The 15891-nt window shown below is 47.4% G+C and overlaps 1 protein-coding gene and 1 pseudogene across 3 annotated transcripts in view; one reads left to right on the top strand and one right to left on the bottom strand.

Annotated features, from left to right (window-relative positions):
* LOC120603479 (uncharacterized) overlaps nt 1-15891 on the bottom strand; it is a 73257-nt gene that overhangs the window by 34166 nt on the left and 23200 nt on the right. The gene's annotated exons all lie outside the window — the stretch shown is intronic.
* Nucleotides 11273-11391, top strand: LOC120604079 (uncharacterized; annotated as a pseudogene).

Here is a 15891-nt window from a genome sequence, read left to right as displayed (position 1 = left end):
GGACAAATCGCATCGCCTTTCTGATCTTCCATTTTCTCACCTCTAACATGGGGTGATGATAATAACATGTACCTATCCTACAGGGCGGCTGCAAGGACTAGATAAGGTATATGTGAAGGGCATAGCACTACACCTGGTACCTAGTAAGCATTCAATACATAGAAATTACTATTACAACTATTGCTATTGTTTTGCTCTCTTCTGCCCAAATATCCAATGGCCTGGGGCATTTGGGCAGCAGGCGGGTTTATTAAGCATGTAATGGGCTTTGGGGAAAGGAGACCTGAATTTTAATTCTAGTAGCTGCCATCTTGCTATATGACTTTGCTCAAGTCAATAGGCCTCTCTGGGGGCTCCATTTCTCCATCGGACCAGGAGGAGAGGATATTGAAGGAGGCAGTCTCCCATGGTTCCTGCAGTTTGCCTCCCAGGTCCTCCCAGAGGATCAAGCCCACACCCTCTGCATGGCCTACACTGCGGAGGTCTCCTGGCCGAGCAGGCCTTCTCAGTTGCATGCTGCCTTCTCGCACCATCTTCACTGGCTCTTTGGGAAGCTCAAGAGGAGCCCTGACCGGGGTGGCAGACAGTACCCGGTTGCAGCTGAGAGAGCCCTAATCCAGATCTAAACTGAAGTTCTTCCTTCGGGAGCTGTGCAACTGAAACCTCTTGAGGAGTCACTTAAACCTCTTGTGTCTTGGTGTCCTCATCTGTAAAATGGGAATAATTACTCCTTGTAAAGATGAAATAAATTGCTATGCACAAAGCATTTAGATAACTACGTGGTATAGATTAACCACTGTTATTATCATTAGTTGTTATTATTAGGTGGATAATTAGGACCCAAAAAGTCACAGCCAGTCTTTGGAACAGGCACCATACTAGGTGTTTTTTACTAACTTTGATTTAATTCTCACAAAAACCCTATGACATTTTTGTCTCCATTTTAGAGGTGAACAAGTTTGGCTCAGAGACTTAAGCCACTTACCCACGGTCACACAGCCTGTAGACGGAGCTGGGTTTGAACCCAGTGCTCTCTTAAGCCTGGTTCTTTCTATCCGCCATGCTGTTTCCTCTTAGCTCGCTGTTTCACTGGTGGGGAAAATGGGGCTCAGAATGCTCTACCCCGGGCTCAAGTCTAACTGGGCCTTTCACCAGAGCCTTCTTAAATCTAAGCAACATGGTACCTGAAGGCAGTGCCATGGAGCCATTATTCCCATTCACAGGGAAGGAAACTGAGGCTCAGGACACAAAGGAGCTCTCCCAGGGCACTCAACATGGGGCAGAAACAGGGCCTGGGCCTGGTTGCCCACTAGGTGGATGGTGAGATTTCTGAAGGAAGAGGCCCCAGCACCTACGGGGGCAGCAGGCCCCTCTCTCAGCCCTGCAGCCCCGCTCCTCCTCCCATCCCTCTGCTTTATGACCTGTTTTATGAGCACGGCCTGGCGGCTTCCATGTTGCCATGGGAACCAGCCGGTGCGGGCTCCTGGCAGCTTGATCTGGGATTGGCAATTTTAAGTCGGGAGCCAATCCTAGAGGGCGGTGGGGGTCCAAGGGTTGAGATATACGCAGCTCCGGGGATGCACAGCGCCTGCCTGCCCCTCTGCTCTGCTCCAGCTCCCAGGTGCCAAGGAGCTCAGGGATCTGGCAACTGGGAGATCATAGGGCCACTGGAGCCACTCAGTGGGGGCAAGAAGAGCTGACAGAGATGGAGGGGTGGAATCTCATACTCAGGGACTCCAAGAGACAAGAGCAGCTAACATGAAGGGCCTCACAATGGTATACATAGACACAGAGACTCACACACACATGCACACACACACACACACACGGCAGGGTCGGGAGAGAGAGAGAGAGAGCGTGCGCCACAGAGATATACACAGCAGCCACAAGGAAAAATATACACAGAGAGATACACGGAGATCCAGAGAGCTACTGAGAAGCCTAGGGACACAGATATGCAGAGGCACACACAGAGGATACTTGGGCACTCAGAGTCACATGCAGACATACATAGAGACACACAAAGAAACATACAGACACAATCTCTCACCCGCTGTGTGACCCAGGCACATCGTCCAACCTCTCTGAGACTCGTCTTATTATCTATCAGATGGGCATCACCATCCCCAGCTTGTGAGGGCAGGGAGGAGGAGTAACAGGAAAAATTCCTGCAAGTGCTTAGATGCTCATCCACTCAGCCAGTATGTACTGAGCACCTACTGTGTGCCAGGTATTTCCTCCGAGCTACAAAAAGTGAGCTAACAAGGACCTGCTCTCAAGAAGCTCACAATCTAGTCGGGGAGATAATAAACAAATATACAAACAAAACAAGCTCAAATTGTGAGACTTGCCAGGGAGCCAAGAAAACAAAATGAGAGTGACTTGGTAGAGAACCGGTAGTCAGGGAAATCTTCTCTGAGGACGCAATGTTAGCCTAAGATGCAAGTGACCAGGCCAGCAATGGAAGGGTGTAGAGAAGAGCATTCCACCAGGCAGGAACGGCGAGTACACAGGCCCTGAGGTTGAGGCGGGGCTCAGTGTGTCCGGGGAGCCCTGAGGAGGCCAGTGCAGCTATAGCAGAGGGAAAGGGGCAGGTGATAAGGCCAAGGGTAACTGGAGTCCAGATCTGGCAGGCCCCTGCAGGCCACATATTGGACTGTGGGTTTCATTTCATGAGACGAGACCCACTGAAGAGTTTCCATCAGGAGATGACCTGGTCAGAATTGCGCTTTAATAAGCTCACTTTGACTGCTGGTAGGAAACTGCCTGGATGGGGCGAGACTGGTCAAGGGAAGACCAGGCTGGGGATTGTGGCAGCTTCCAGAGAGGGGGATGACTGCGGGCTGAACCAGGGTGAGGGCAATGGCAGTGGGGGAAGATGGTTCATGAATTCATGAGTTCAGTGCATTCTTGTTGAGTTCCCACGTGGTGCCAGGCACTGAAGACACAGCAGCAAACAGAACAGACAGAAATCCCTGGCCTCATGGGATGTACCATCTAGACAGAAGAGATAGGCAAATGAGTAAATGAATTATAGCAGAAGAGTTAATGAGTGATGGGTGGTGCTGAATTCTGTGGAGGAAAACAAAGTAGCGTAGGGAAAGAGTGGAGACGCCAGGAGGGGCAAGGGGGTTGCAGTTTTAAGCGAATGTCAGGGAAATTCTCACTGAAAAGCTGACATTTGAGCACAGATCTTAAGGAGGTGCAGGAGTGGAATGGAGGGCAGACAGTTCCAGGCAGAGGGAATAGCAAATACAAAGGCCCTGAGGCAGAGTGATGACCCTCGTGTTTGAGGAAAGCAAGGAGGTTCATGTGGCTGTCTTGAAGTAAGATGTGGAGGCAGATCAAGTAGAAATGGGAAGGAAGGAGGAGAAAGGGAGGGGCTGAATGGTTAGGAGAGATCAGGGGACCTGGATGTTTACAGAAGGAAGGGAAGCCAGTGGGGGAGGATGAGGGCTTCAGGTCAGGCCCACAACCCCACTCCACCCCACCCACCCCAGCTCAGGGAAGCAAAATCTCTTCCTTTCATCCTCCCGAACTTTATCAGTCAAAAAGTGAAAAAAATGGGGAGGGAGAGGGAGGAAATGTCCCTATAGGAAAGGAAGGCCACTGAGAGTGTGGCCTTGCCAAGGACAGACTCCTGCCCAGGTCAGAAGAGACTTCTCCTGGTGGCTCTGCCCGTACTCTAGCTGCCCTCAGGATATAAAGGGGAGGTCATGGGGGAAGTGGTGGCAGCCAGAGCTTCGGAGTCAAAACGCCTGAGTGGAGCCCGCCTCCAGCGCTGTCTCTCAGCATGACTTAGGCAAGTGTCCCTCAGCCCATTTACTGCTGGCCTGACCATATCCTCCTCCCTGGAGTACCAAGATGGAATGGGAGAATCTACATAAAGGACCTGACCCACAGCTCAATGAATGCCTGTGGCTTTCATTCATTTTCCCAAGCAGATATATTAAGGCGGACTGTGGCCGGGGGTGTGCCCTCCCACGGACTGGTCTCATGGGGCCTCTGAAAGTACAGAATGGAGTGCAAGGCCAGCGGTGGCTGTCTCAGGGCTCCTAGCCCTGCTCAGAGATACCTCAGTCTTGATGCAAACGGCAGGTGGTCCCCCGGGCGAGACCCCTAAATTGCCAGTAAACAGGATGGATTTCCTGGGCTGCAGGTGGTTAATTAGGGCACTGCCTCCCATTGCTCTCCAGGCCCTGGATGTCCTGGGTTGGATTTCAGGCTCATTAGTGTCTTGGCACAGTCAGGCAGAGCTTCTCTGGTTGTGTGCTCTCCAGCCACTCCAGCCACCCAACCGGGCCTGGCATGAGCGAGAAACAGGAGGGTCCTTAGTGCTGTGGTCCACACTCCCTCACTCCACCATTCCCCCAGCCTCTCCACCTCATCCTCCTCCATCACCCGCAAGAAAGACCCTGGATTCAAGGGAGCTGGCTGAGACTCCCACCCCCTCAGCTTCATTCTTGTCTGTCCAAAGGAGACATACACCTGGTCACAGCTGACTCCTAGAGCCTGGATGAGGTTAACTAAAGGGTGGAAGCGAAAGTGCCCTGAATCATTAAAGAGACAGGTGGGCCGCAGTGCAAGTGAGGCAAAGTGCCACATAGCCACCTGCCTGCTGGCCTCCCGCCTCTGCCCTTCCTTAGGACCCCTCTCCCCAGCAGCCCCGGGATAGGTCAGGGAATGACCATGTGATCCTGCAGTTCTACTTCTGGGTATAAATCTAAAAGAATTGAAAGCAAGATCTCAAACAAATGTTTATATGCCATGTTCATAGCAGCATTATTCACAACAGTCAAGAGTGGAAGCAACTCAGTGTCCATTGATGAATGAATAGATTTTAAAAATGTGATACAAAAATACAATGGAATATTATTCAGCCTTAAAAAGAAATAACATTTTGACATAGGCTACAACACAGATGAACCTTGAGGACATTATGCTAAGTAAAATAAGCCAGTCACAAAAAGACAAATACTGTATGATTCCATTTATATGAGGTCTTTAGAGCAGTCAAATCCATAGCGACAGAAAGTAGAATGTTGGTTGCCAGGGGCCGGGGGTGGGGAGGGGGTAGAGGGAGTTATTGTTTAATGGGTACAGAGTTTCAGTTTTCAAGATGAAAAGAATTCTGGAAATGGATGGTGGTGATGGTTGCACACAATGTGAATGTACTTAATGCCACTGACCTTACACTTAAAAATAGTTAAAATGATACATTTTATGTCATGTATATTTTACCACAATAAAAAAAAAGATTGCACACACACAATCTGCACTAAATCAAGCAACCTCTTCTGGCGGCTCACTGCAGCCCCCACAGTCCACCTGCTCTGCACCCCCTAACTTCTCTGACCTCTCTCCTCACTCATTTGGCTTTGGCCCCACTGGCTTCTTTGCTATTTTTCCAACCCACTAATTTCATGCCAGCCTTAGGGGCTTGGCACCCGCTGTCCCTTCTGCCAGGAAGGCTCTGCTTCAGATTTCTACAGGGCTCGCTCCTCCCCATTCTCCAACTCTTGGGTCAGACGTCACTTCCTCAGAGGTGCCCCCCGAACACCTGGACTAGCAGCCTCCAGCCCCACTCCTGTCGTTCTTTATTGCCTTACCTGAATTTACATCTCTTCATAGCATCTATCACCACCTGAAATAATACTTGTACTTGTCTGCTGTTTACTTCATTAGAATGTCAACTCCAGAGGCCTTGACACTTTTGTATGTCTTAGAAAAATACCTGGCACATAGTAGGCGCTCAATAAACAGTTGCCGAATGAATGGAAGATGATCCCATTGTTATATAATATTTGTTTATGATATACATGTTCTGTTATGTCCGTGCGGATGAAACATACAGGAAAGGCTTGAGAAGATGCCCATCAGGCATACAGCAGTGAACTAAGAGGCAGAATGGGCAGAAGGGGCTGTGGGTAGTGGCTGGCAAAGGAACTTTCCCAGTTTGCTCAGTACAGCCAGGAATTATGTGAGACTTACAGTGGAGAACATAGTCATGTGGTACCTACAAAAATTTTTTTAAACAACTTCAAGGTAGTGATGATATGTCCCACGTAGTAAGTGTCCACATGTCATGTTCTCACCTAACCTTCCCAACAACCTCTCCAGGGGGAGGGGGATATTTGTTACTATCACCCCCGTTTCACGGTGAATCGCATTTTCCATTCCCCAGAGAGTCACTGAGCTCCTGCTACACAGCAGGCACTGGGCTCAGAGACACCAGAGTGAAGCAATTATCTCATCTTCATGGAGCTTATGCTTTAGTGGAGATAAACAACAAACAGGTAAATAAAACTTGCTATGGATAAGTATAAAAGAGTAATAAGATGGGAGTAGGAAGAGCAGAGGAGAAAAGTGGAGGAGGCGTTGCAACTGAAATGGGGAGACCCTCACTGGGAAGGCGACATTTCAACAAAGACCCGAATGAGGCGAGGAAGGGACTGAGCCATGTGCGTTAAGTGCAAAGGCCCTGAGGCATGCAGGAGCACTAGCCAGGAGGTCCCTGTGGCTAGGGGTATGCTCTAGGAGGAGGGAGGCTCAGAAAGGTAAAGCCACCTGCTTCGCAAGTAGGAGGGCAGCCAAGAGCAACATCTTGGGACTGTCTGGCTGTTAAGTCAGGTCTCTTTATCACAAAGGGCCTGACGCTATTTCTGGAGAGGGAAATCTCAGGGTTGAGTGTGTGTTCAGTTCCAGGTGCTGCACCGGGAATGTTGGGAAATCACATGTAGCAGCCCCCACCCTCCTGGGGCTGCCACTCCAAAGGAGAGAGAAGAAGAGCCTGGGAGAAGTCAGCCAAGAGCCAGACTGGTCTCTACAAGAATCCCTATGATTGCTGTTTTCCATTTCTGTACGTGTTGATGGGGTAAGGGTGGGAGATCCAGGCACATGTACACACAGCATGTGCATTCCTACCCCTGAGAGTGTGTCCGTATGCGTGCATGTACATGCTCCTAAGCAGCTGTGCAGAGTCTTGAGCTAAACAGTGGTTTACTTAGCCCTCCACATCTGGGTAAGTGTGAGTGAGTGTGGGCATCCTTGCCTCATCCTTGTGAGTGTTTGTGCATCCCGGAAGTGCTCCATGTCCATCAGTAGGCAGGTGTCTGTGTCTGCATGTCTGAAAATGAGTGTGTCATCGTGTATCTGTGTCATGGGTGTGTGCAATGGTTAAGAGTTCTACCTCTATAGTGTGACTCCCTGGGTTGGAATTTAGGTTCTGCCACTTACTTGGTATGACCTTAGGCAAATGACCTAACCCCTCTCTGCCTCTTTGACCTAATCCCTCTCTTATTAATATGGGGGTATTAATAAGACCTTCCTCATAAGGTTGTGAGGAGAAATGTCTCAGCTGTTATTATGTCAGCACTCTGTCTGCATGTGTGTCTCGTCTGTGTGAGTGTGCTCGCTCAAATTGATGTGCTTGGTGATGTGCAAGTGGGCACAACTGAGTGCATCCCTTGTCTGTGCATCTACCTGTGGGACTCAGTCTCAGTCCTGTGTTTGCAGGGTTCAGTCTCCTCTCTGGCCAATGAGAGCAAACATGCTGCCTGGGATAGGGGATGGGAGAAAGGGTGGCAGGAGGGGGCTCCTGCCATGGCCTGGCCAGCTGGACTTTTTACAGCCCAGTGACTCTGTCCCTTTGAGCAGCCAAGCAGCTAGATAACAGGGCAAAGGAGTGGCCCCTCCCCTGGGCTGCCCCAGGCCTGCACTGAAACCATCTCCATCCCTGGCCACAGAGATTGGGTTTACAAGTCCGATGCCCCTCGGGATTGGAGGATCCCAGAAGGCAGAGTCTGGTCTGAGCCACTGCTGTGTCCCCGCATCACAGCATTCACTTTTAGTCACAGCTGACACCTACCGAGGGCTGGCTGAGTGTCAGGCCAGGTCAATACTTATTCATGGTCTAACTCACTGAATCCTCACATTGGTTTTCTGAGATAGGCCCTCCCATATCTCCACTTTACAGATGGGGAAATTGAGACACAAACTGATGAACTGCTTTCTTAAATTACACAGCTGGTAAGTGAAGAGACCAGAATTCAAACCTGGTCGTCAGACTCCAGAAGTTGAAGTCTTATATCATGTCTTTCATTGAGTTAAATATACTGAGTAAAAATTTACTGAAAAAGTGTATATTAAACAAATGAATCCATGAACAAAAGACAAAAGAACAAGCTTTGGGGTGGAAAGAAGAGGCTGAGAGAAAAGTGATGGTTGATTCTGGCAGAGGAGGGAACCAGCTTGGCACCCTGTTGAGAAGCCCTGGGGATGGAAGGGGAAGGTAGATGGAGCCAGATGGTGGGGGTCTGGAAGGCCAAGCAGAGGGGTTTGAATCTGAGCTGGCTCCACTCTTCAGAGACCTGGCCACACTGAAGTGCCATGGGGACAGGCCACCTGGATCCTTCTTTGTGGATAAATTGGTGAGCTAATTCCAGGTCTCTGGGAGAGCTCATGACTGAAGGTGGACTAACAGAGTTGGCTAAAACAAAAGCTCTGCAAGCAGTCTGGGGTCGCACCACAGTGCCTTTCTCTTCTGGCCAGGGGACCTTGGAAAAGCCACCTCCTCTTATTGAGTTTCAAATTACTCATAGGAATCAACTTGTTGAAGAGATAAAAGTCAAAGCCCAATGCTCAACACAGACTACTCAATAAACGATCATCTGCTATCAGACGAGGGCTTTAAAATAACTAAAATAAATCAATTAAAAGATCTAGTGGAAAAGGTGGATAACATGCATAAACAGATGGGGAGTTTAGGAAGAGGAAATAAAACTATTTAAAAAAATAAAAAGAGCTGACTAGAAACGCTGGAACCATCCTAGAAAAGAAAAATACATCACTAGGAAAGAATTTTCTTAATGACATTGTCAGTAGACTGCACACAGGACTAGAAAGAACTTGGCGATGAACTTTAAAAAGAGGAAATGAGAATAAAAATTCATAGTGCAGGCCTCTTAAATTAGCTAAGATGGCTGAAGCTTGTGTCAGGCATATGATGCTCAACAGTATCATTCCTTCGCTCATTTAACAGAGATGTTTTGAGCTCCTAATATCCATGAGATAGTGTTCTCAAGACTGGGATCTCAACAGTGATCAAAAGGATAAATGTCCCTCATGAAACACATGCCTAAGGGGAGAGTCAGACTAATACATAAGTAAAACATACAGTATTTTAGGTGGTGATATGTCCTATGGAGAAAAAGCACAGGAGTGGGTCAGGGAAGTAGGGATGAGGGATATAATTTTAGATAGGGTTGTCAGGGAGACCTCAATAAGAAGGTGATGCGTGGACACAGACCTAAAGGAAGTAATGGAGGGAACCACGTGATTACCTAGGAGAGCGTTCTAGGCATAATGGACAGCTGGTGCAAAAGTCCTGGGGTACGAGTGCTCACAGTCAGTTAATAGAAAATCCAGAAGGCCTGGGTGTCCAGAGCTGAGTGATCAAAAATGACAGGAAATAAAGTCAGAGAGGTAAACGGGAGGTGCGGGGACCACCAGGAGGGATGCAGATGATCATGTAGGGTTTTTGACTTCAACTGTGAATGAGATGGGAGCCCTTGGTGGATTTCAATCAGAGGAGTGACGATCTAACTTCTGCTTTAAAGGGATCCCTTTGGCTGCTATGTGGAGAGTGGACTAGAGGGGACCAGGTAGAAGCAAGGAGGTCACTAAGGAGACTATGATGATGATGCAGATAAGATTATAGTACCTGGAATGAAGGTGGCAGCCATGGAGACAATGGTAGGTTTTAGATAAGGCGTGCATTTTGAAAGCTCGTCTGATATTGTGAGAGTTGTAATTGTTATTGTTACTGTTGTCAGGGCTAACCAGCTTCCCCAAAGCTTCTTCAGGAAGTCAAGACCTAGACAAGCAGGAGTGAAGCTGCCCACCTGGCCCCTCCTGCCAGGGGAATCTCATTGATATTGTTGCGTGGCCAGTTGCCAAGTACCGTTTCAGGGAGCCAGGCGAGGCAGGCTCTTAGGCCCCCCGGGCAGCCCCAAGTGGGCAGGCGACAGGCTCAGGTCTGCTCCACACAACCCCAGCTCCAAGGCTTCAAGGCTGTTGTTTGTTTATTCAGAATCGGCAAACGTTAACAGTAGATTCAGCTAGAGAAGCTGGTCCCTGCTGTGCAAGGTCGTCCCACCTCTCCCCCTGAACCCTCATGGATAGAGGGGTCAACCCCTCCAAGACACCATGACTCATGTCCTATTTCCCAGGCCCTCCTTCTCCTTTGCTAGCACTGCCCAGTCTGGCCTCTGCCCTTCGCCTGGCTGGCTGTCACGAGCTCCCATCCTCTTCCATCCCTTCCACTCGGAGCGGGAGAGGGGACTTTCTGAAAAATATGACAAGATCATGGACTCCTCTTTCCGCCTTTCTCTACCTGGCAAACTCTCATTTTACCGTCACATACAATGTCAATGCCCTCTCCAGAAGGTCTTCCTTAACCACTCCCAGTCTGGGTTTTCCTTCTGGCTCCCACAGCCCAATACTCACTCCTCCTCATTCCACGTGCATTGTATTACAAGGAAGAGACAGATGCAGCACACATACCCCTCCCTACTCACTGTCCACAGCAGACATCACTAAATGATCAGGCTGCTCTTCCCCACAGAGCCTGGATATGGCCTCAGGATCACAGTATCCTAGGACTAACAGTAATTGGAAAGAAGTAGACAGGTTAAAATCCATTTTTTAAAAAATCTCCAACTGACTGTTAATTATACAGAACACACACACACACCCCTTTAGACCATGACTTTCTGGAGAACAGAGTTAAGCGTCTCATTCATCTCTCCTTCTTCAGGACACACAGACGGCCTGGCACTGAGAAAGTGCTCACAAATCTTCCCCTACACCCAGCCCTGACTGTGGCCTGGAGACAGCTAGGAAGACCATCACTGATAATAGAACTCTATCCCATTTCACAGATGAGACAACTGAGGTCTAGGAAGAAGGCATCTGCCTAAAGCTACCCAGAAAGACAAGCAGCACCATCCAGGACAAGAACCCTGATCACCTTCACCCCTCCTCCTTAGCTGCAGCTCTCTGGGCTACACTGAGCTTCCTGGAATTGACTCAGTACCAAATACTAATTAACATTTGTGTCTGACTTGTTTGAGATCGGGCCTTCTTCAGGAGGAAACTCACAGACCGTACAGGGGAAAAATCTGGGGAACTGAAACCTTTACCCTCTCTCTTGACTCTCCTCCCAGCTCTGTCCACATTAACTACAAGTCTTGTTTCTGGTTAAAAAACAAGGTTCTACGGCCATGCCACCCTAAACAAGCCTGATCCCATCTGATCTTGGAAGCTAAGCAGGGTTGGGCCTGGTTAGTACTTGGATGGGAGACCACCTAAGGAGACCAAGTGCTGTAGGCATAAAAAATATATATATAAGGGATTGTAAGCTGACAAGGTCCTTGCAATCTGCGAGGTCAACCAAGGATTGCCTCGCCTAAAACAAATAAACAAACAAATAAAAAAACTAGGTTTATAGGGTAGGGGTTAGGCTTGACAACATTTCTCAATGATGTCCCCTGTCCTATAATAAAATGATTCTGAGGATAATATGTTCCAGAAATGCTATGTGAGATCTGCCCTCATGAAGCTCCACATTACATATCAGCATATGAAAGAAAACCGTCAAACTTTGCATAATCAGATTCTTCAAACTTACTTGTCAGGCTAACCACACAACCTTTTTTTCAAAGTTTCTGTTTGTATCTCTATTAGTTACAGTTCTTTAGTTGCATCAGAAACCTTGATCAAGCTAGTTTATATAACAAGGATCAGATGTTGGCTTTTGTGACTGAAAAGTCTAGAAGTCAGGAGGGCCTCAGGTATAGTTAGATCAAGGCCTTGGCTCTATTTCTTAGGAATTCCCCTCGGATTTCTATTTCCTCCTCTGTGTATTTGTCACTTCATTCTCAGTCCGGCTTCCCTCATGGCAACAAAATAGCCGTAGCAGTTCTGGGCATCACACGTGAGGGTGCACTGCCCAGATAAAGAGGAACCTTCTCTTCTCTCCATTCTGGACTGGATGTCCTGGCCTTATTTGGACCATGTGTTCATCCCTGAGCCAATCACTGGGCAAGAGGAATGGACATCGGCCAATGAGAGTCCACCCTGGAGATGAAATCATAACATCTTCCACAAAGCACAGGGCAATGTAGTCTTCCTAGTAACACTTATTCTCTGCTGGGAAAACTCATTTGTTCCCATGACACTGGTCATCCACAGATGTCAAGGAGGGGAAGGGTAGGCCCCTACCTAAGCCCTGGGGGTGAATCTTGATTGGTCTAAAGGCCATATAATCTTATTCATCTTCTTTAACAATTGGTTCAAGAATGGCTGTTTGGTTTGGTTCTGGCTAATGAGATGTGAGTGAAAATCTGCTGGGTGGGGCTACTAGAAAAGCTTTTACCTTTATGATATAAAGAATAGACCTGGCTGGCATGTCCCTTCACCCCATTATCATTCTTTCATATTCAGACCTAGAATGAGGACTTGATATCTGGAGGTGTGGCAGCCATCTTAGGAATATGGGGCAACAACTAAAAAAAACAAATACCACCGTGCCAGAGATGGCAGAACAGAAAAATGGAGCCTGAGGCCTAGAGAGCACAGTTGGGCAGTTGGGCATACCTTCGATTGTTCTCTTAAGTAAAAAAGTAGAAATTTGTATCTGTTTAAGACAAAGGCATTCCTAGCTGACATAATATCAAGTCATTTTTTTGCAAACTGGGACTTGTGAATGCAGGGAGACACAGGCTTGGAGGCACAGCTTACACGGCTTAAGTTTCATTCACTGAATTCCAGATACTTTCTGAAACATGTTGTGTCCCAGAGAATGCTTGTGAGAAAGCAGATCATCCAAGCCTTTGCATCCAGTCCCACAGTGGGTTGAGTGTTCCCTGTATTGAATGGGGTGCCAAAACACTTCTAATATTAAAGAGACCCAAAACACTTCTAATATTAAACACTTCCTCATCTACACCAGTGCAGTGCATCCCAGGGTTGCTTTGGGCTGATTTCACAGGACTTCAGTGACACCAACATTAAAGTACATTCTTGAATCTAGATACCTGTTGGGGTTCAGCAAAATCTTCCAGAGCCTTAAACTTATCTTCCTAGTCACCTACTTCTAGGATCCCTCCTGAGAAAATAACCCAAATAAGAGAAGGAAAAGCCAAGAACATAAACATTTTTATCACAGCCACATATACAATAGCCCTCTCCTACCCCACCCCCCACCTCCCCCCCAAAAAACCTGGACACATTTAAATGTCCTCCAACAGGGAAAGGATTAAGAAACTATTTGCTGGACTATTACATAAACATGAGAAATTATGTTTATAAATGTTATGTTGTTAGTGAGAAACCAGCCGCAACATTTTATGTATATGGTATGGTCTCAATTATATCAAAATTGTGTGGGAAGGAATAAACCAGGAAAAAATACACTGAAATGTTAATAGTGATTGTACCTGGTTGGGGTTATTATGGATACTTTTGGGGGGGGGACTTTTTCCTGCTGTTCTACATTTTTCCATTTTGCCTATATGTTCTGCTTTTGTAAGCAGAAAGAACAAAATTGACTTTTCTTTTTAAAGCTTCCAGGACCCTCCACTGTGTGAGATCATTGCTGTCCTCTCCCCTCCAGTAAAGCAGATAATCAAGGGCTTCCTAAGCGGGTGACCCCCTTCCGCACTGGGCCAAAAGAAAAACAGCTTCCAAACTTGGCATATTTGATTAATAGCTGAAAATTCTTTCAACAGTCAAAGGGAGCGGTGGGAAAAGGGGAAGATCAACACCCTATTTTTAAATGGTGATGTGAGCTCACAGGAACTAAAGGCAAGAAGAGGTACACACCAGGCCTTATGCAAATTAGACACTCCCTGGCTAAGTGAGAATTCTGGGTCTGAGCCCACACCCGGATTTCTACCTAGATTCCTGGGTCTCACTGAGCTGAGCTGGGAAGAAAGGAGAGAGGGGAAGGAATAGTCATGGCCATTACTCACTGAGTACATATTAAGTGTCCGGCTGGCAAAGCATTTTCACTGCCTGGAGCTCTTCTGGCCTTTGCCACACCCTGAAGTGTAGGTAAGATCATCCCCACTTTGCAGGTAAGTCAAACAGAGCTCAGAGAGGGAAGTGACCTGCTCAGGATCACAGAGCCAGCTTCAAAGCCAGTGGTGCCTGGGACCAGGCTAGGTTAACCTCTGGTGGGTGAGTCCTCAGTGGGGAGGAGAGGGATAGAGAAGAGAGGTGCAGGCTGCTGGGGCCCACAAAGCACAAAGGTCCAGAACCCCTGGATGCAATGCCATTAGACATCCAGGTGGGATGCATGCATAGACCTCGGTCCCCACCTGACCTTTGCACTCACTATGCCCTCTGCCTGGAACACTCTCCCCGCAGATACCTACTGGCTCACTGTAACTCCCCAGTCAGCTTTCTGCTCCAAGTTCACCTTATCAGAGAGGCCTCAACTGGCTACCTAAAAGAGCATCCCCTACCCGTACCTTCCAGCCCCATCATCTGTACCTTCCCCGCTTGGTTTCTCCTAGTAGCACTTATTACCTCTCCAACTTATTACGCAGTAAGTCCTCACTTAAAGTCGTCAAAAAGTTCTTGAAAACTGGGACTTTAAGTGAAACAATGTATAATGAAACTGATTTTACCTTTGGCTAATTGATATAAACAAGAATTAAATTCCTACGCATGTTTCTGGTCACAAAAACACCAACTTCTAAATAGAGACCCAAAACACTTCTAATATTAAACACTGAAATAAATGTGAGCTATATACATATGTTTCAGAAAGATTAATAAAAACGAGTAAGAAAATTATTTTCCCACCTCCTTGTTCCAGTTCAGGGTCATGGGTGGCAGGAGCCTGTCCAGGCAGCTAAGGGTGCAAGGCAGGAACTAACCTTTTCCTTTCTTCTATCACAGGGCACACTCAAGCACACAACCAAGCTCACTCAGACTGGGACAATGTGGACACACCAATTCACCTCACATACACATCTTTGGGATGTGGGAGGAAACCAGAGTACCTGGAGAAAACCCACGCAGACATGGAGAAAATGTGCAAATTCCACACAGACAGTGGCCCTGGCCAGCGATCAATTTTTCTTTCTCCTCCATGTTAAAATGAAACAACATTGAAAGAAATGATGGTATTCTAGGACCTGCTGTTTTTATATTTGTTTATGGCAAGGAAGTGTGCTCCGTGAGAGCAGGGAGTTTAGTTTTTGGGTTCACCTCTGTGTTTCTAATACCTGGTACATACTTGATGTTGAACACATGTGGCAAATGAATTAATGGAGAAATAATGAGCTAATTCATGAATCTTAACTCCCCCAGGACCTAGTTACACAACCTGAGATGATGACCTAATAACAGTAATGACATAATCATTAATGGTACATTGTTATTACAACTAACATTTCTGAGCACTTATTCTACATTCCTTTCCTCATTTAATCCCCATACCAACCATTCAAGGCAGGAAGCATAGTTATCCCGTTAGACTGCTGCAGAGACTGAGGTTCTGAAAACTCAGATAAAGTACCCAGAATCAGAGAGTATAACCAGCAGAGCCAGGTCTTGAACCAAGCATGTGTGATTCTAGAACATACTTCCCTACCCTCCACATGGTACTCCAGGTAGTTCCACCCAGTGAGAGGGCAGGTGCCACATCTGCATTATTCCCTGTGCCTGGCACCAAGTAACTTGCCCCAGATGAGTATTAGTGAAATAAGTCAGTTCTCAAAGTGCAGTCCATGGACCAGCAGCAGCAGCATCATTGGGAACTTGTTAAAAATGTAGATTTTTGGGTCCCACTGCAGACCTTTGAATCACACTGATGTGTGC

The sequence above is a fragment of the Pteropus medius genome, unplaced genomic scaffold (assembly GCF_902729225.1).
Source record: "Pteropus medius unplaced genomic scaffold, Ma_sr-lr_union100, whole genome shotgun sequence".
NCBI lineage: Eukaryota > Metazoa > Chordata > Mammalia > Chiroptera > Pteropodidae > Pteropus > Pteropus medius.
Note: the sequence above shows the minus strand (reverse complement) of the source record. Positions and strands in the feature narration are given on the sequence as shown.